Raw genomic sequence first — 19,458 nt, 5'->3', positions numbered from 1 at the left:
AATTCCTCTTGCTTTTGCATCTATCCCCAGCTGCTGAGTTGTTCACTCGAGGGGTCTCTCAGAGGCAAAGATAAATTCTATAAAGAAATAACTAGGAGGGACTGGAGAGATGGCTCAGCAGTTAGGAGCACTGACTGCTCTTCCAGAGGTCCTGAATTCAAGTCCCAGCAACCACATGGTGGCTCACAACCATCTGTAATGAGATCTGATGCCCTCTTCTGGTGTATATGAAGACAGCTGTACTGTACTCATACAAATAAAATAAATAAATAAATCAAAGGAAGGAAGGAAGGAAGGAAGAGTTAGGAGCTGGAAAGTTGGCACAGCAGTTAACAGCGCAGACTGCTCTTGCAGAGGACCAGTCTCCAGTGCCCACTTATAGAGTTCATAACTGCCTGTAACTCCAGCTCCAGGGGCATTTGCTCCACTCTTCTTGTCTCTGAGGGCACCTGCACACAGGTGCACTTAGCCTCCACACAGTCACACACATGCACACATTCACATCATTAATAAAATAACTGAGTTTTTAAAAGGAGTTAAATGACATTTTGATGTATCTGCCATTAAAGAAGCTGAATATAAATGTGTCTATATTTTAAGCCCAGTAGTGCTGGTACATTCCTTTAATCCTACCTCTTGAGAGGCAGAGGCAAGTGGATCTCTGTGAGTTCCGGGACCAGCTTGGTCTACAGAGAGTTCCAGGACGGCAGAGAAACCTTGTTTCAGCGGGGAGAAAATGTATCCATATTTTAATTGTCTTTACAGTTCTGCACATCAGCTTAGGCTGGGGATGTGCTCCAGTGATAGAGAACCGGCTTCTCATGCCCAGGACCTCGAGTTGACAGAAGACAAATGCTGGGCTTCCCTTCCCTCCATCACAGTAGAAACGGGAGCTGTGACATCATCAGAATGTGAATCCAAGCTTCTTAGATGGTAAGTATTTTCCTTTTTCGGAAAGGATAAAATGAGAAAAAGATTTGCACTGAAAATCTTGTAGTAACTCAATTTTTCTTTTCTTGGTGTTTTGAGATGGGTTCTCGTGTAGCCCAGGCTGGTCTCAAACTTTTGACCTAGAGCTAAGGACGGCCTTGAGCTCCTGATCCTCTGGCCCCCACCTCCTTGGTGCTGGCATTGCAGGCACACAGCACCAGGCCCAGCTAGCTTTCATTACTCACAGCCATGCTATGGCGATCCTGTCTCAAATAGAAACACACCACCTAATTTGTGTTTCACAAGTCATTTTTTTTTCCTCAAACTCGAGGCCTCGAGTGTGTTGATAAATGTTCTCCCATTGAGCTTCATCGCCAGCCCTGGGGCTTTGAATTAGGTGGGTTTCAAGTGAGTTTCCTGTTTTAAAACAAACAAGCAAACAAACCATGGTGTGTTCCTAAGCAGTCTCTCACACTTTCTCTCTCCTTTGCACAACCAGGAAGTCCTCAAGCCCAAGAGGCCGACACCGTGTGACCACAGTGTCCTAGAACACTAAATGCTGAGAACTGAATTTCCAGCATCTTGCATGGGACAAGGAACCATTAGCAGCCAATTACAACCAGGTGTGGTGGTGACGCACGCCTTTAATCCCAGCACTGGGGAGGCAGAGGCAGGTGGATTTCTGTGAGCATGGCTAGTCTGGTCTACAGAGTGTATTCCAGGACAGCCAGGGCTACACAGAGAAACCCTGTCTCAACAAAAATAAATAAAATAGTAGTAGTAGTAATAATAATAATAATAATAATCACAAAAAACCAGCCAATTACATTAACCAATATTAAACTAGAGGTTAGCATTTCTCTAGTATTTCTTCCATAAAATGTCCTAAATAGATCAATATAATAGATAATGACCATTGAAAGTGTTGGAAACCTTTTTCCTGGTGTGAACCCAAGCTGATCCTCACAGGCACAGTCTGTACCATGTCCTGACCTTGCCTAAGACCAATGGAAACCCTGGAGCAGGAGTCAGCTTATCTCAGAGGAAGCCCACAGCACAGGTGCCGGAGGAACACCCTCTTCTAACTTACTTAGTCCCTGTGGTCTATTCAACTCTTACAGGAAGGCAATACTGAAGGAAACAACTTCTGCCATAAGGGTTAAGTCCCCTTAGTCATTTCTAGCCCAGGAAATCAAAAAAACAGCCATCTCAATAAAAATGATGGGAGAAATCAACTCCAACAAAATATAATCGGCAAGAGGCTGAAATGAGGTATGGTAAAGCCACAGCTGGTGGCAATGTGGTGGGACATGTCTTTAATCCCAGCACTTGGAAGTCTGAAATAGAAGAAATGGTTGGCAATGTGATGGGACATGCCTTTAATCCCAGCACTTGGAAGTCTGAAATAGAAGAAATGGTGGCAAGGTGGTGGGACATGCCTTTAATCCCAGCACTTGGAAGTCTGAAGTAGAAGAACCGATAGGGTGTGGGGAGTGGTGTAGCCTGTGCTACACAATAGGATCCTTCCCAAAAAACCCACAGCCAAGGTCAGGAAACCTAGGATGAATTTCCTTCCATGACTCTGCTTTAAGAATGATATTTATGGTCCGTTTTAGCAAAGTGCTACCGCGGCAAACTGCTGCCTCAGACGCTGGCGCTCCTGCTGTGGCAGCAATTCCAGTCAGACTCAGAACAATGAGCGGAAAGGGCTTTTCAGGACCCGGAGACAGATTGACAATCGACAGTGACCCAGCTCCTGAACAATCTCCCCCAGAATGAACACGCAGTACACCAAGGACACTCACAGACAGCCTCATGAAATGTGTTTTTGAAAACATTGTATCTCCTAACTAAGGTGTTTTGATTTATATTAAGATTCAAGAAAAATCTGTGCAGGGGTGCACACGCACACCTTTAATCATGTGGTTGGGAGAAGGAGGCAGGAGGATCAGGAGGGAGTTCAAGGATATCTTCACAGACATAGCAAGTTTGAGGCAAACCTGAACCATATGAGACCCCATTTCAAAACACTAAGAGGGAGTTAGGGGGTAGAAAGAGAAAGAGAGATGGAGGGGCGGAGGATGGGGTGTCTTCAAGATCTTGGAATTATTCAGCTAGTAACTTGGACAAGAATTTTTCTACCTCATGTCTAAAAATAATTTTTTAAAAATTGAAAATCTGGCACCCACAACAACCGCACACAGCAGCAGTCCCTGCTTTGAAAATATCCCAGCCACAGACTAAGTGGAAATACTGAGAATGTCAGGGGGCGGTGCCGTCGGGAAATCTCTGGCCCTGCTTCAGAATGAGATCACACTCCTCTCTCTCCAGGCAGGTGGCAAGGCAGGCTCCTGTCTGCAAGCTTAAGAAACGTAGTCCACACACAGAGCCTGCATGTAGGTCACCTGAGTTTCTATTCAGCGCCGGCAAACAAATGCACCCCCTTTTTAATTAGAACACATCACGCTTCCACCCGAATAAGGTCCTACCTTTTTAAAAAATATTATTAACTTATTATATGTATATGTGTTTTGCCTGCATGGATGTCTATGCATCACAAATAATGCCTGGCATTCAAGGAGGTCAGAAGAGGGTACTGGATCCTCGGGAACTGAAGTTACAAAGGGTTGTTAGTTACCATGTGGGTGGTGGGAATCGAACCTGGGTCCTCTGGAAAAGCAGCCAATGCGCTTAGCCAATGTGCCATCTCTCTAGCTACTTTTTATCCCTATTTATTTCACTTTATGAATCTGCTTTCACTTACATTGTATTTGGTTGTATGTTTGCTGCATACGTGACACAGTATACATGTAGAGATCAGAGGACAACTTGCTGGTGTTGTTTCTCTCTGTCTATCATGTGGGTCTCCGGGATTGAACTCGGGTCGTCACATTTGGTGGCAAGCACCTTTACTACCTACCCACTGAGCCACCCCGCTGGTCCATTTATACTCTACGTAAGGTTATTCACGAGGACCACCCATACACCCACACGATGGGCACCTGCCCACTTGCTCACTCACTCAGCATCCCATGTCTCAACAGCAGTAAGGAAGGATCCAGAAGAGAAGTCCAGGTAGCCACCAAGATAGGCTTATCAACTGGCCACGCCGTACAAAGCTGTGGTGTTTCCCACGTGACCCTCACTCCTGGGCTGTCTGTACGTTTTCTGTACCATTTTAGGGAAACTGACCTTCCACAGGAGTCCTTTCCTAGGCTGCAATTCCTACACTACCTAAGAGCTGGTGATGCCCAGTGCTCTCTGGCTGAGCTAGCTCCCTGGCAACGCTTAGTGGTGCCTAACGAGATGCTATGTCCTAGATCTTAAATCAGCTCCCCTCAAAGGCCCATGTGCCAAAGGTTTGGTCTCCAAGGTGGCATTATCAGGACTTGGAACCAAGAGGGAGATCACTGGGACACTGGTGGCATCCTTTAAAGGAGATGGTAGCCGCAGCCTCTTCCTCCTCTCCTCTCCTTTCACCCTGCACTGTCGCCATCACCATCCAGCACCTTCCTCACCAAAGACACAAAGTGATGGGTCCACCAGAGGGTGACCTGGAACCTCTGAAACCAAGCCAAGCAAACTGAAGATGGTTCAGAGGCTGAGCATATGTAAGATCCAGGGTTTGATCCCCCGAGACGATAAGTAAATACATATGGAACCTTCTAGCTTTGAAGTCTAGGAGAGTGCACCCTGACTAGAGCAGTGTGATAGAACTTGTGTAACACATAACACCCGAATATTAGGGTTTTAAACAGTGTCTCAATCTTGGCCTCCGAAATGTCACGAACTGACAAGTCCTTGGGGTGGAGTAGCTATCTTATGCGTTGTAGGAAGCCAGTCATAGATATTTCCCTCCTCTGTTGTGACAGTCAAAACTATCTCCAAATGCCACCAAGTAGAAAGCAGGCTAAACTGTTTACAATTACTTCTTAGTCTCTGAAAACCAGGCTATGCCTACTCTACCCCAGCAACAACGTTTGTCCATGAATACAGCTTGTTATGAAATATGTCAGAAGCCTGAGATGACCTCTTCCTGTGAAATCACAACTCAACCTTCCCGGGATGTAAGCCCTGCTGGGAAGAGATTATCTCTGATAGAACTTGGGAAGATGGAGATTGAAATGGAAAGGAGAAGACGCCAGTACAGCCTGTGCTCTCTTCTTGCAAAATACTTGTTGTTGCTTGCCTACCCAGACAACCCTCCTCGTCTCTCCACTCCTGGACAAACACCACTCCCACTCCCAGAAAACATTCCTTGAAAAGTTAAGGCCGACTCCCAAACTCAATTTCAGGGACCCAAATTGCAAATCAGCACACTGGAGGCTCAGTACCCCAGAGAGAACAAAAGACAGAAAAGCAGGCTCTGTGAAGCTCCTGGACTTCCAAACACACTTGGAGAATGAAGCTGGGACCTGCTACCACCTGCACGAAGTTACAGGGTGGTAAAGAAACTGATCATTTGGTGAGGAAGAGGAGGAAGGGGACAGAGGCAAATATAGCATCCATCAATCTTAATTGTGTTTTTGATTAAATGCAGCAATACTACAACCATACTACCAAGGCTGAGCAGACTTCCACAGGGCCCATCTATCAAGTATGGCTTCAGGACCCCATCCCAGCTATGTGAAGTCAGTGTCTAACTCTTGGTTAAGGAACCAGACCCTAGTTTCATCCATGGCTCCAGGGACAAAAGAGTCCTCGGCTGTTCATCCAGATCTAGGCCATCACTATTCTTTTGTCTTCTCTTCTGTCCTAGTTAGCTTCAAGTGTCAACTTGACACATCCCAGAGTCACCTGAGAAGGGAGTCTCCATTGAGGGATTGCCCACATCAGATTGACCCCTGGGCATGTCTGTGGAGACTGCCTTGCCTTGTTAATTGATGTAAGAGAGCCCAGCCCATTCCATTCCCTGGGTAGGTGTTGCTGGGTACTACAAGAAAGCTAAGATAAGGATGGGTCAGCAGGAGAAGCAGCCAGCAGCATCCTTCCAGGACTTGTGCTTCAACTTCCCACCCTGACTTCCCTGGGTGATGGGCTGTGAACCTATACACGGAAATAAGCCCATTCCTCTTCTAGGTCACTTTTGGTAACAGTGTCTGTCTCAGCAACAGAATCAAACTGGGAGCCCTACACGAAAAACAAGTCCATGCGCCCAGTGCATGTAAACTCAGTAGTCACTGGAGGTGGTTTAGTTCAAAAGCAAAATGGATAAAAGAAATGCATAAAAAAGCTAAAGCCCTGTGATTCCAATTTAAAGATTTATTTTTATGTTGTTTTCAAGTCTGTGTGTGTCTGTGTGTCTGTGTGTCTGTCTGTGTGTGTGTGTCTGTGTGTGTGTGTGTGTGTGTGGTGTGTGTGTGTCTGTGTGTGTGTGTGTGGTGTGTGTGTGTCTGTGTGAGTGTGTCTGTATGTGTGTCTGTGTGTGTCTGTCTGTCTGTGTGTGTGTGTCTGTATGTGTGTCTGTGTGTCTGTCTGTCTGTGTGTGTGTGTCTGTGTGTGTGGTGTGTGTGTCTATGTGTGTGTGTGTCTCCGTGTGTGTGTGTCTCTGTGTGTGTCTGTGTGTGTGTCTGTGTGTGTGTCTGTGGGTGTGTGTGTCTCTGTGTGTGTGTGTCTGTGTGTGTGTGTCTGTGTGTGTGTCTGTGGGTGTGTGTGTCTCTGTGTGTGTGTGTCTGTGTGTGTGTGTCTGTGTGTGTGTGTCTCTGTATGTGTGTCTGTGTGTGTGTGTGTCTCTGTGTGTGTGTCTGTGTGTGTATCTGTATGTGTGTGTGTCTGTGTGTGTCTGTGTGTCTCTGTGTGTGTGTCTGTCTCTGTGTGTGTGTCTGTGTGTGTGTGTGTGGTGTGCGTGTCTGTCTGTGTGTGTGTCTGTCTGTCTGTCTGTCTGTGTGTGGGTGTGTGTGGTGTGTGTGTGTCTCTGTGTGTGTGTGTCTCTGTGTGTGTCTCTGTGTGTGTGTGTCTGTGTGTGTGTCTGTGGGTGTGTGGTGTGCGTGTCTGTCTCTGTGTGTGTCTGTCTGTCTGTGTGTGTCTGTGTGTGGTGTGTGTGTGTCTGTGTGTGTGTGTCTCTGTGTGTATGTTTCTGTGTGTATGTGTGTGTCTGTGGGGGTGTGGGGAGGGTGGGGGTGTGTGTGGTGGGGGAGGTGAGTGCGTGTGCATGTGCGTGTGTGTGTGTGTGTGTGTGTGTGTGTGTGTGTGTGTGTGTGTGTGGTGTGTGTGTGTGTGTGTGTGTTATTTAGTTCTTTTTAACCGGGCCTCATGTAGCCCTGGCTGGCCTATTTGAACTCAACTGGGAGCTGAGGATGACCTTGAACTTCGCCTGCACTACCGAGTTTTCTGCAGTGCTAACTAAGGGTCTAACCCAGTGCTTCCTGCATGCCAGGCAAGTGCTCTCCCAGCTGAGCTACCTTCCCAGCCCAAGAGTAAGCATTATAAGAAATCTTTTTATTATTCAACTTCACATTCTTCAGAGTTACAATATATGCCACCTCCTGAAAGGATAGTTTGTACAAGAGTTAAATATGGTAATTAATAATGTAATTAACAAGTCACTGTCACTTAAAATCAGAAGTCATCCATGGGACCATTTCTGTAATCTGTGGATCCAAGCACAGCTATGCTCTTCTTTCAAATGCATACTTAAAATAATAGATAATAAACTTCTTAAACGCTGTTACTGTGTCATATTCCAGTTGCTTCATTCAGACAGCATTTGATTCAGAATGCAGGCAGACACTTTCAGCTGCACTTACTGGGAAAGGTCAAAGGGCAGAGAGAAGGAAAAGAAATGCATCAACTTTTTTAAAACATGATGTTTAACTGAAAACAAAAACTTGATAGGTAAGGTCTACATCTCTGGGCGAGTTGAAATGTTGTTTTTCCAGCTGCTGCTTATGACCTCATAGTTTAAAATACTGGGACACAAATCAGCATGTTTGAGTGGAATGGAACAGAACATGCCAAAACACATTACACAGGGATAGTAGGCAGTATTTTAAATTTAAGTCCATGGTAGGGTCAGCAAGATGGCTCAGGGAGTAAAGGTGCTTGCAGCCAAGCCTGATGACCTGAACTCAGTACCTGGGACACACATGGTAAATGGAGAGAACTGATTCCAGCCAGTTGTCTTCTGGTTTCCATATGCATACACACACACACACACACACTCACACACACACACACTCCCTCTCTCACACACACACATACACACACACACACACACTCACACACACACACACACACACATACACAAATGCATAAGTAAATACTTAAATAAATGTAAACCTTACACTTCAATAAATAATACAGATATTATTTCATATAGCGATAACAACACAGACATTAGCTGGGAATAGTGTTGCGTTCCTGTTACATAGAATCCCAGAGGAAACGGTGGGAGGTTGGATAATTCAAGCCCACCTTGAGCCACATAGGGAGACGTTGTCCACAAATACTATTTTACAAAGGTTTTGCTTTACTTCCATATCTGTGTGATGGTTTGAACGAGAATGTTCCTGAAGGCTCAGATGTCCCCATACTTTGTCCAGGTGGTGGCAATGTTTCGGTAGGTTAAGGGCTGTGGCCTTGGTGGGAGAATGCTCTTGCGGGTGGGCTTGGGGGACTCAGAAGCCTCACACCACTCTCTGCTTCCTACTTTCAGTTTGAGATGTGAGTTCTCCACCTTCCAGATTGCCATGTCAGCTGCCAGATGCCACCATCTGCTACCATGATACGCTCTAAGGCCTCTGGAACGGGAAGCCCTAAAAAACCCTTCCTTCTAGAAAATACGTTGATCATGGTGTTTTATCACAGCAATAGAAAAGGAACTGACTTAATATCTGTATGATGTGCTGACGGTACAGTGCAAAATGCATGCGTTCCGGTAGACTATAGTGAAAACCCGTGGGGGGGGAGGGGGTCCTTACACTACGTCCGTCCTCTCTTCCGACCATCATCCACAACGCTGCCACACCCCCTAAGGTCAGAGTTCATCCTTCTCTTCTTCCTGCACTCTTGAGCTTCCTGTGCATGGCCCACCTCACCTGCTGGCACCAACCTGATCAATTCCATTCTTCTCTCCGGGCTGTATGAAGGCTCTAACTTCCGCCCACATCCTGACCTTCCTTCTGCTCCATACTACCCTCCTTCCTTTCTGCTTGAGCTATAGCACTTGACTCTGCTCCAAGCAGTTCATACGCATAGACTGAGTCTACCTTCTCTCTGATCCTGGGAGCTGGAGTGTTTTCTTTCTCTGTGAGAATGCTGTAACTAAACAACTTGATGAAGCAGCTGCCCAGTGACCTCTTCAAGCTCCCAGCCTGTGCAGTATGGCCACAGAGCCCACGCTCTTAATGCCAGTTCTTGCTTTCCTAAAAGAACCATTCCCAATTTCTGAAAGAAGCACAGAGACCTCGGTGACAATCTCACTCAGTGGAGACATCAGCAGTGCACGGTGGTAACTCGCAGACATGTCAGAGATAATGGGTTTTGAAGGTGACCGAGCTTGTGGCACCTGTAGGCCAACAAATCCTTAGTCCCATGTCTGGACTCAGTGGTGACAGATGCCCTGGAGCCACAAGCAAGTTACGAAACGTGAAAAAAACAATTAAGGATTCGCTGAAGCTTGGTGGATCCACATAATGGACTTTTCTCCTGGCAGCAGTGTGAAAACTACCTAAGAAGGGTGTGGCTGAGTGTGGGCTCTCATCCACTCAGCTTGTCCCACCAAGGGCTTTGCTCTCCTATCAGCTGAACTGCACTTCAGAAAGGCTGTGTGGGGTGCGCAGTTTCCAAGATGGAAAAGCTTGCGACGGAAGGCAAAGGGCATTTGAAAAGGCATTATACTTTTTTTGTGTGTGTCTGAATGAACCAATAACATCAAATCAGAGAAAAATAAAAGTCAGGGCTGGCAGCTGGCGTGGCAGACAAGGTAACAGCCACCAGGCTTTGTGATCTGAGTTCCATCTCAGGACCCACGTGGTATGTTGAAAAAAACTGATTGGCGTCAGTCCTTCTCTGACCTCCATTCTCTCTCTCTCCCTCCTCTCCTCTCTATCTCACACACACATGCACAGAGTAAATGAAGGAAGAAGAGGAGGAGGAGGCGAAGGAGAAGTCGAAGGCAAAGGAGGAGGAGGAGAAGAAGAAGAAGAAGAAGGAGGAGGAGGAGGAGGAGGAGGAGGAGGAGGAGAAGAAGAAGAAGAAGAAGAAGAAGAAGAAGAAGAAGAAGAAGAAGAAGAAGAAGAAGAAGAAGAAGAAGAAGAAGAAGAAGAAGAAGAAGAAGAAGAAGAAGAAGAAGAAGAAGAAGAAGAAGAAGAAGAAGAAGAAGAAGAAGAAGAAGAAGAAATACATTTACCAGGACTGAGAACCTAAATAAACAAAATGAGAAAAGAAAAAGAAACATTCAGCTAATTACAAGGATGTACAAGTTACTCAAGAATCTGAGAACTCTTTGTATCACCAAATGCAGGAGTGTTTCAGACTACAGTGTTCAGGAAAACAGCAGTTGCACCAAGTACTTGGTCTGAAAGTGGGTTATGCTTAGGCAAGGTGGCCAGGCCGATCAGCTCACCACCTGGAGAGTGGATTGTGCATGCCCTCATCTTACTGCTAGGTTATCACTCCACAGAGAGTTCAAAGCCCACGGAGTACTAATCAAAGCGCCACCATCACCTCAGAGAGCTTAACTCTCAAAGGTATGTTAAAGGACCAAACCTGCTATGTTCACACTTTCACACTGAAGATTTGACAGAAAGAGGGCAGGGAGGCGCTTCCCCTGATCCCCACAACACCGGTGTCAGTGCCCTCAACCACACAGAGTTGCTGGTCCAATGGCTGTTTAGGGAGGTCCCAGAGACAATGTCTTTTGAGAGTTCAAAAGTTATATACCGCAGCATTCTCTCCAAATCTTCAAAGTTCCTTACAGGAACACAAGTATTCTATTAGTGCAAAATGAGATGGTCTGTTGACACAATTAAGCTGCTACAGACTGGGTAATTGCTGGTACGATGATGGATTCGTGTCTTTAATCTGGTCTCACGCCCAAGAGGGAAAGATTATCATTCCATCCTAATTATACAAGAGCAATGCCTAAGTGAGCAACCTTCTCCTACACACACACACACACACACACACACACACACACACACATGGAAAACGTGGACCTTGCAGTGAATATTTCCTGAGCAAAAAATGTGTACAGTGGGTTCAACATTAATCAATTCCATTATGACAAGTTATAAAGGAAATCTGATAAAATAAAAGACTGACTGCTCTAGAGCCAGATTTTGGACACATCCCTGTGATCTCAGCACAAGGGTTGTGGGGGAGAAGAGGAAGGAAGATCAGAAATCCAAGATCATCTTCCATAAGACAGCCAAGTTCGACACCAGCCAGCGATACGAGAGGTCCTTTTCTTTTTTAAAAAAAAGAAGATTCTCGCCAGGCATGGTGGCACACACCTTTAATCCCAGCACTTGGAAGGTAGAGGCAGGTGGATTTCTGAGCTTGAGGCCAGCCTGGTCTAGAGTGAGTTCCAGGACAGCCAAGGCTACACAGAGAAACCCTGTCTCAAAAAACAAAAAACAAAAAAACAAAAAACAAAAAACAAAAACAAAAAACTATTCTAACCAGAAAATAGAAGAACTATTAGGGAAGAGGGCAAAGAAAGGATGGCTATGACCAAGGTATAATACACATATGGATGGATGGATACATCCATGCACACAGATGAATGGATGCATGGGCGAACGGATGGATGAGTGCATGGATGAATGAATGGTGCATGGATTGATTAGTATGTCTATCCATTTGCAAAATTAATTTGAAATAAAAATTATTATTATAAAAAAAAAGATTGTTAGGCCAGCAAAATGATTCAGTGTGTAAAAGCACACAAGCCTGATGACCGGAGTTTAATTTCTGGCCCCCACATGGTAGAAGAGAACAGACTCAGTGCTGGAGAGATGAGATGGCTCAGCCGTTAAGAGCACTGACTGCTCTCCCAGAGGTCCTGAGTTCAAATCCCAGCAACCACATGGTGGCTCACAACCATCTGTAATGGGATCGGATGCCCTCTTCTGATGTCTGGAGACAACTACCGTGGACAGATTTATTTGTTTAACATATATGAGATGATGGACTCATATATGTTAAACAAATAAATCTGAGGAAGAAGAAGAGGAGCAGGAGGAGGAGGAAGAGGAAGAAAACAGACTTCCTCAAGTTATCCTCTGCCCCGCCCCACACACACACACACTCCAGGGGGACCAGCGCCCTCTTCTGGCTTCTGTGGGCAACTACACTCACGTGCACAAACCCACACTCAAACATACATATGCATATTTTGAAAATAAGTAAATCCTAAAGTGTCCCACCTGGAAGTTAAACTACAAATAGGAAGTGTTAGATATTTCAGATAAATCACTTATAGCATAGAATGATAATCCCCCATGAACCCATTGGGGAAATAAGATTTTCCATAAAAGAGGAAACACATTTTATTATCCAATAAACATTAAGCCAGGGTGTGATGTGTGTGGCAAATGATTCACTAAGCGTTCACAAGCACGGAGCAAAAGTTAACATGTTAGACTGTCAATCAGATACAACCTACAAGGTTGTGCTCTCAAAATAAGCAATGACTAATTCTCTAGAACCGTTTGTCACACACATTTATCCTAAGGTAACTAGGATGATGTTGTCTTATTTAGTAGGCTTTAAACACGGGAAAGACAAACTTCTCCTACCTCTATAACAGGAAGTAGTTTGGGAACAAGGAATTCACAGACATTAGGCTTTTTTTTTCTACCTACTTAGTATCTTTTGGATATTTACATCCCAAAGAGATAGTTTCTAGGTCCTTAAAAAAGGCATTCCCTAGCTATGAGTGGTTGTGCACACTTCTAATCTCAGCACTCAGAAGGCAGAGGCAGGCAGATCTCTGTGAGTTTGAGGCCAGCCTGGTCTATAGTGTGAGTTCCAGGACAGCCAGGGCTAAACACACACACACACACACACACACACACACACACACACCCTATCTCAAAAAATCAAACAAAAACAAAAAAGGGGGGTATTTCCTATTATAAAAATCAAGCTGCCAAAAAGTCTTCCTCGGCCTCTTTGTCTGTCTGTTCACTTGCTCTGGTGTGAGTTGTGGTTTGTATAGAGACACGTAGGCAGAGGTTAGACCGCAGAGCTTCCTGCCGGCGTCTTCCTCTATCACTCTCTGACATATTTTTTTTCTTCCAGACAGGGTCTCTTCCTTAACCTAGAGTGTCCCATTTGGCTGCAGACAGGTGGACTGGGGATCCACACCCCTATCCTCATGCTTGCGCAGCTGAGTCATCTCCTCGGCCTGTGTTTGACTTTCCGAAAGACTAAAGGTTTCAAAAAGCTAAAGAAAGAATTTACAAAAGCATGCGTAAGAGTTCAACTTAAAGGGAATAGAGGGGATGCTGGCTGGATCCCTGATTTTGTTTGTTGTGAGAGAAGGTCTTGCTATGTAGTCTTTGATAACCTTCAAACTAGAGCCTCCTGCCTCAGCCTCTCAAGTACTCCTGGGATTACAGCCATGTACCCATGCCCACTTCTTCCCTTGTTACTGTTGTTGATGATGTGTGTGCGTGCGTGCGTTTGTGTGTGTGTGTGCACGTGCGTGTGCATGTCTGCATGTGTGTGTGCTTGTGCATGTGTGTGCTGTGTGTCTGTATGTGTGTGCACATGTGTGTTCGTGTGTGTGTGTGTATGTGTGTGCATGTGCAGTTGTTCTGGCAGTTAGGGAAACTACTTTTCCCTTGTTTTTAACAGAAAGAAAAACTACTCTTATTTTAATTCTTTTTTACCCTTTTTAGTCTTTTCTTATTTTTACAACGAAATGTAAATAATAGATGATAGATCAATTGAGAGACAATAGATAAGCTACAGAGTCATAGATGATAACCATACAAAGAGATAGAAAAACTATAGAGTGAAGATGTATTTTCATGACAGATGCATACACTCAACATGCATAAAGTCCTAGCTTTGATTTCCAGAACAAAACAATAAGTTGTTGCCCCTGAAGACTGTTTCTTGGGACACTTCCCACCTCCTCCTTTAAATCAGAGTAGTTTCTACAGTGTCAGCATCAGTTGGTAAAGCATGAGAGCCTGAGAGTGGATCCACAGCCCCCTCAGAAAAGCTGAAAGTGGTCACATACTCCTGTAGCTTTTAACCCAACCCTGGGGAAGGAGAGACAGGAAGATCCCTGAGGCTCACTGGCTAGCCAGCCTGGGCCAATCCATGAGCTCAGATTCATGAGCGTCACATTGTGTGGGTGATCCTGTCTCAAAAACTAAGAGAGAGGGTGTGTTTGGGGAATACACCCAGCATTAACATTTGACCTCCACATGCACAGGCACACATTCTAATACACACACACACACACACACACACACACACACACACACACACACAGACAGATACAAATACACAGCACACACAAAAAAGATATTTATTTAATGTTGATGTATTATGTATACACTGTTTTGCCTGCATGTATGCCTGCACACCAGAAGAGGGCACCACATCCCGTTACAGATGGTTGTGAGCCACCATGTGGTTGTTAGGAACTGAATTCAGGACTTCTGGAAGATTAGTCAGTGCTCTTAACTGATGAGCCATCTCTCCAGCTCCAAAAAAAAGATATTTTTAACATAGATTTAAGTAGGTGGCTATTAGAAAGAGAGGCACTCGGGAGAGAACTGCACATATCCAAGCACAGGCACAGACTTTCTAAGCAAGAATAACACTGAAAGTTTCTTACCAGTAGCCACTCCCAGGACTCAGGGTTCTCTCTAGTTCTATCTCAGACCATTGCTAAGAACCCTGTCTTTGATAAATGGCACATAGGGTGAATCCTGGGGTGCTTTAGAGAGAAACAAAATCACATAAGGTCCCCACAGGTCACAAAGTTTAAACAATGGGACTAAGGCAAGCTTTGTACTGTGGGCAGAATGTTGTAATTGTAATTCTTGGGGAGCTTCTATGCCCCTTGCTCCCAAATAACTTCAGGGTGTTTTTACACCTGCTGTAACCCATTCTAGCTCCCAAATAAAGGAACAGAAACCTAGTGTTTTTATTAATAAACTGTAAGCAGATTCTGATCTGTTCTAGCCAAACTAGGCTGCTACCACCTAGCCAAACAGTCCTTTAACTGCATCTGTGTCTAGCCTTGGCTATGACATCTGGTCCATGTGTATGCTCACGGCAGCTCTCTTTGTTATTAACCAGCCACAGGTGATGGAAAACAATTTTTACATAACATAAAGACCAGAGATGCTTGACCATGCATGCCATCCTCCACTCAGCAAGTGATAACTGTGTTTCAACCCCACTAGTAAAGGCTGGACTCCACCATCTGATATGATTGACTAATTGTCACAAAGAGGAAGGGGGAAAGTTAGGAAACGTAAATCCTTGTCCAGCTAACCACCCTTTAACAAGAGCAAACACAAACCACGTTTCTCGCTGTGGCCACTGAGAAAAACAGGGTGGAGAAGAGGAACCAGACTCTGAATCTTTATAGCCTGTAAAGCTAACAATAGAATGCAATTGTGCTACACTGTAACAATGTGTGATTAAGGTCCTAACATAACCTCCTCCTGTAATAAAGTATTTGCCTGTGCTCAATAGCGAGAAACATGACAGGAAGCAGAAGCACCATGGAAGATGCCAGAAGAGACTTTGTCCTGCTTTTTTATTATCGAGCTACAGGGACAAGAGATGAGCCCAGTGGGTAACAAGGTCCCTGCTTTATCACTCCACGGGAGGTGTACGGGACAGATGGGCATGCATGGAAGCATTTCTCATACACACAAAAGCCTGCTGGAAAATGCTGACAAGCAAGCATGTTCATTGCAAAACTCTTCATCAAAGTGTCGTCTTCATAACTAACACACAGAACAAGCTCAACCACACCATGTGGAGACACGCTCTGTCGTGTGAGCAGAACTCAGCTACATCCCAAAAAAAGACGACTAGCTGGTAAAGGCTCTCACCCATACCAATTATTTTGAAAGTTTAAAAGAAAAAAAATTCCTGTATTTGCTGGCCAATTGTGTATCTTTAATCCTATTAAAATATAGGCTTGATTGAGTAGTATCTTAAGCCGCTAATGAAATTATACTTTGTGAACCGAGTAATACCCAAGCCCTGAGAGATTATTGCCCCAAATTAAAAGATAGTGGGTGGAACTGTCTATCTAAAGAAAGGCTAAAGCACAAAACTGCCTGGAGGAAAAAGCCAACGAGTATGAACTTGTATAACTGTCCGTCTATCTGTGCCGCTTTATAGAATAAAAACAGCACAAAGCCAGCAGGATGCCTCAGCAGGGAAAGGTGCTACCTGCTGCCAAGTCTTATGACTTGAGTTTGATTCCCAGGACCCACTGGGTGGAAAGAGACAACCAACTCCAGCAAGTTATTATCTGACCTCCACACGTGCACCATGGTACATGTATTCACACCCAATAGATAAATAAGTCTTTAACTATATATGTACAGACAGATAATAATGATGATGGTGATGATGATGATGATATATATATATATATATATATATATCGAGAGAGAGAGAGAGAGATAATATGATGATAGATGATAAATGTAGAGACAGATACATAGATAATAGATATAAAGATAGATAAGTAGATATAGAGATGAATGATAGATTAGATAGATATAGAGATAGATGACAGTAGATTTAGAGACAGATACATAGATGTTAAATATAGAGATAGATAAAAGATATAGATGACAGGTGATAGATACAGAGGTAGATGATGATGAAGTAGATAGGTAGGTAGATAGATAGATAGATAGATAGATAGGTAGATAGATAGATAGATAGATAGATGATAGATAGATGATAGATAGATAGATAGATAGATAGATAGGTAGATAGGGTGATGGAGATAGATGTGTGTGACAGATAAAAGTATTAAATAGATTAAGATTTATCATCCTTTGGTTCAGCAGTTAAGAGCATTGGCTGCTCTTCCAGAGGTCCTGAGTTCAAATCCCAGCAACCACATGGTAGCTCCCAACCATCTGTAATGGGATCTGATGCCCTCTTCTGGTGTGTCTGAAGACAGCTACTGTGGACTCATATACATTAAATAAATAAATAAATTTCAAAAATGAAAAAAATTCATTTGTTTCAAAAAAAGATTTATCATCCTTGCATATAACAATGTATCATATAAAAATAAATTGATCTATTACTATTCCTTTCATGATTGTCACAGGCTTCCATAAGCACAGGCTGAAAGAGATGTCATTTACTCTAAAACCCAATGCCGGGGCTGGAAAGATGGCTCAGTGGTTAAGAGCACTGACTGCTCTTCCGAAGGTCCTGAGTTCAATTCCCAGCAACCACATGGTGGCTCACAACCACCTGTAATGAAATCTGACATCCTCTTCTGGTGCATCTGAAGACAGCTACAATATACTTAGATGTAATAATAAATAAATCTTTAAAAATAAATAAATAGATAGATAAATTAATAAATAAAACCCAATGCCAAATTCCTACCACATTGTTTAGTTTTTAAAAATCCCCAACATGAAAGACAGCTGCTTGATTTGGGGGCTTTTTATAAATACTAAAAACACAAGGAATGGGGCATTGTTGAACTACTGGTCTGTCTCCTGGTAATTCAGTGCCTTCACCTCCCTCAAGTAGACGGGGAATACAGAAGATGCAAACTAGTTCCTCTACAAAGGGCGTTTCCACTTGAGTAAGAGGACATAGGTATGAGTGGAACACACAGATCAATTACAAGTGGGAAATCCTGGCCCAAGCAATTACTGGGCACAAGATAAACAATGAAACTAACTACATCTGCTTGACACACTTGAAGTCATGTGATCACAGAGTAGACAGATGCTCAGAACACCCTTATCATCGTTACAATCTTAATACTGCAGATCTTTAAGGCAAAGCATTTTCTCACACATGGAAAGGGGATTTTAAAGTGTGGTTCTGATTAGTTTTTCTCTTCCTGTATAATATTGTTACTCTGTGATCAGTCTCTGTGAGGAAATTTGAACAAAAGCCAAGCTGTCTCCCAGGCCTTCATCTCAGCGAAGGGAACTCAGGTCCAGGAACTCATGTTCAGTGGAAACAGTGATTCCCTTCACATGTTTGTTCTCTGCTCTCTCTGTACCTGGCTCGGAGCTGGAGAGTGCTGACAGCATGGGGCTTGCATCAGCCAGACTGTGCAGCTGAGCACCCAGCACTAAGCAGGCATTTCCCTCCCGCCCTCGAGAGAACACTTCCCACACAGAGGGAAAAGAAGACAAGATAAAGGGAATGGGAAGAGGTTGGGCTTTAAGACTGAGGCTGCAGATCCTGTTCCTGCACCGGAGAGCCTGCAAACCAACCAAACTGTAGGGGTGTTTGGGGACATGATCATGTAGGAAAACTGTGCCCCGGGAAAGAAACAAGAGCCAAATAGGTTGTGGGTGCCCATGGAGCACGGACAGGAGATGCCAACAAACAACCTGCCTGCTATCTCCTTGCCACCAACCTTCAAGCCCTCACCTGTGCAACGATGCAAGGGAGAGAGTGTCTAGATGCTGAGAAACAGGAGGCTTGGCTTGGAGATGTAGCTCAGTTGGCAGGGTACTTACCTTGCATGATCCCCAGCACCACGTAAACTAAGGATGATATTAGAAGCAGAGACCCCGGCACTAAGGGCATTGGAAGATCAAGGTCATCTTGGCTACATAGAAAATTCAATTCTAGCCTGGGCTACATAGGACCCTGTCTCAAACCCATTTTAAAACATTAATAATTATCTTAAAGGCTTCTTCCTAGTGGATGGCTGTGGCTGTGGAGAGCTCTGGGTGCAGAAGGTGGCTGAGAATAAGTGACAAATGAGTGACCTCAGCCTTAAAGAAAAGGTGTTAACATTCCATCTAAGGGTCCAGAACATCAAGGAAGAGGGAGGGAGCAGAAAATATGTAACAAACCTAAGGATAAGGAGAAAGGATACAAAACGCTACCTTCTGGGCAAGATGAAGCCATTGCAATTGTGAACTCAAAGCAAGGACAGATGCCTGCACTGGGTCTGCTCAAGAGCCGACCCATGACCAGGCATGCATGCTAAGCTATTTGCTCCTGACAGATTAGGAGGAGAGTCACTGCCTTCAGTCGTGTATCCAATGGTAATCCCACCAGTCTCCGATGGATAGTTCCGATCAAATGCTGACACAGAGGGCTGTAGTAAAACAAAATAAGCACAAGGCAAAGCCTGGGGTCATGGATCTGGAAAAGACACTGATGTGGGGGATAGGGAGGAATGAAAGGGATGAGATGACCACACTAGAGAGTCCTCACCTCTAGTTCTAGGGGTTCAGACGCCCTCTCCTGGCCTCTTCAGGCACTGCATGCACATGGTACACAGGTGCAGGCAAACACCCCATTACACATATAATAAAATAAATAAATCTTTTTTTTTTAAAGAGTAGGGAAGGTGGCTGGAGAAAT

General features: G+C 44.4%; 1 long non-coding RNA gene across 5 annotated transcripts in view; it reads right to left on the bottom strand.

The window, feature by feature from the left end:
* Gm32385 overlaps nucleotides 1-19,458 on the bottom strand; it is a 61,840-nt gene that overhangs the window by 36,874 nt on the left and 5,508 nt on the right. The window contains exons 4-5 of one of the 5 annotated variants that reach the window (XR_880206.1): nucleotides 18,975-19,189; nucleotides 7,348-7,675 (exon numbers count right to left, since the gene is read on the bottom strand). The exons of 1 other annotated variant lie outside the window; for it this stretch is intronic. This is a non-coding gene — a long non-coding RNA (predicted gene, 32385). Of the gene's footprint in view, nucleotides 1-7,347; nucleotides 7,676-17,020; nucleotides 19,190-19,458 lie in introns of those variants that run through there. 3 more of the 5 variants (XR_389026.3, XR_389028.3, XR_389027.4) reach the window with 3 other exon arrangements.

The sequence above is a fragment of the Mus musculus genome, chromosome 11 (assembly GCF_000001635.26).
Source record: "Mus musculus strain C57BL/6J chromosome 11, GRCm38.p6 C57BL/6J".
In the NCBI taxonomy this organism is placed as follows: Eukaryota; Metazoa; Chordata; class Mammalia; order Rodentia; family Muridae; genus Mus; species Mus musculus.
Note: the sequence above shows the minus strand (reverse complement) of the source record. Positions and strands in the feature narration are given on the sequence as shown.